The sequence below is a fragment of the Poecilia reticulata genome, linkage group LG2 (genome assembly GCF_000633615.1).
Source record: "Poecilia reticulata strain Guanapo linkage group LG2, Guppy_female_1.0+MT, whole genome shotgun sequence".
Taxonomy (NCBI): domain Eukaryota; kingdom Metazoa; phylum Chordata; class Actinopteri; order Cyprinodontiformes; family Poeciliidae; genus Poecilia; species Poecilia reticulata.
In genome coordinates, this window is record NC_024332.1 from 22,694,756 (window position 1) to 22,695,473 (window position 718).

Here is a 718-nt window from a genome sequence, read left to right on the forward strand (position 1 = left end):
TTGTAGATTTGACTCCCAGTACGTTTCCACTGCTGCTGGCCCTTTAACAAACACGTCTGGCAGCGATGATTGAAAAAAAAAATGTGAATGAAATCCAGCCATTCATAAAAATAGGACRCTGCTGTCTCATGATTGGTCAAACTGCATCTCATGAATAAGTCATAAACCAGGGAGACGCTATTGGCTGCGTGTTTGACGGGCGGACTCGAYTCACCAATCAGCGTGTGCCTTTGCGTGCCTCTCGAGCGCAGGGGAAAAGCGCCGGGCCATTACAGAAAAAGCTCAGTCAAGTTTTGTGAGTCGGAGGAGAAGCTTCAGTAAAGCAAGTGCGTAGACGGGTTGGCGGCTCTCGACACGTTGTACTTTTATTTGGATATTTCTATTGCATTTTCTCGACACACAGGACGTTTAACATACAGGCAAAGGTAGGCTGCACTGTTTCATTTGAGAGAAGCGTGTTTGTGAACCTTTTTTTTTTTTTTTTAGCTTCGTAGTTTTTAGACAGCGGACAGACGCAACGCTTTGATTTGATTTACATGTACTTTGTTGTCGACTTGTAAAAGTACAGTTTATCGCAACGTGTTGTGTTTTAACTCTGGTCTTATATTTTATATTTTACCAATGTTTCTGTTCGTGTTTTGGCTTTGGTTTATCTGTGCGGTTGGACGGCTGGTCGTGATTTTTATTATTTATTAATTTTTTTATGAATGGATGGACC

General features: G+C 41.9%; 1 protein-coding gene across 2 annotated transcripts in view; it reads left to right on the forward strand.

Annotated features, from left to right (window-relative positions):
- The first annotated feature begins 280 nt into the window (after positions 1 to 280).
- etv5a (ETS variant transcription factor 5a) overlaps positions 281 to 718 on the forward strand; it is a 12,858-nt gene continuing 12,420 nt past the window's right edge. For both annotated transcript variants that reach the window (XM_008437910.2, XM_008437928.2), the window contains exon 1: positions 281 to 425. The gene's annotated coding sequence lies outside the window, so the exon portion shown is untranslated. The remainder of the gene's footprint in view (positions 426 to 718) is intronic.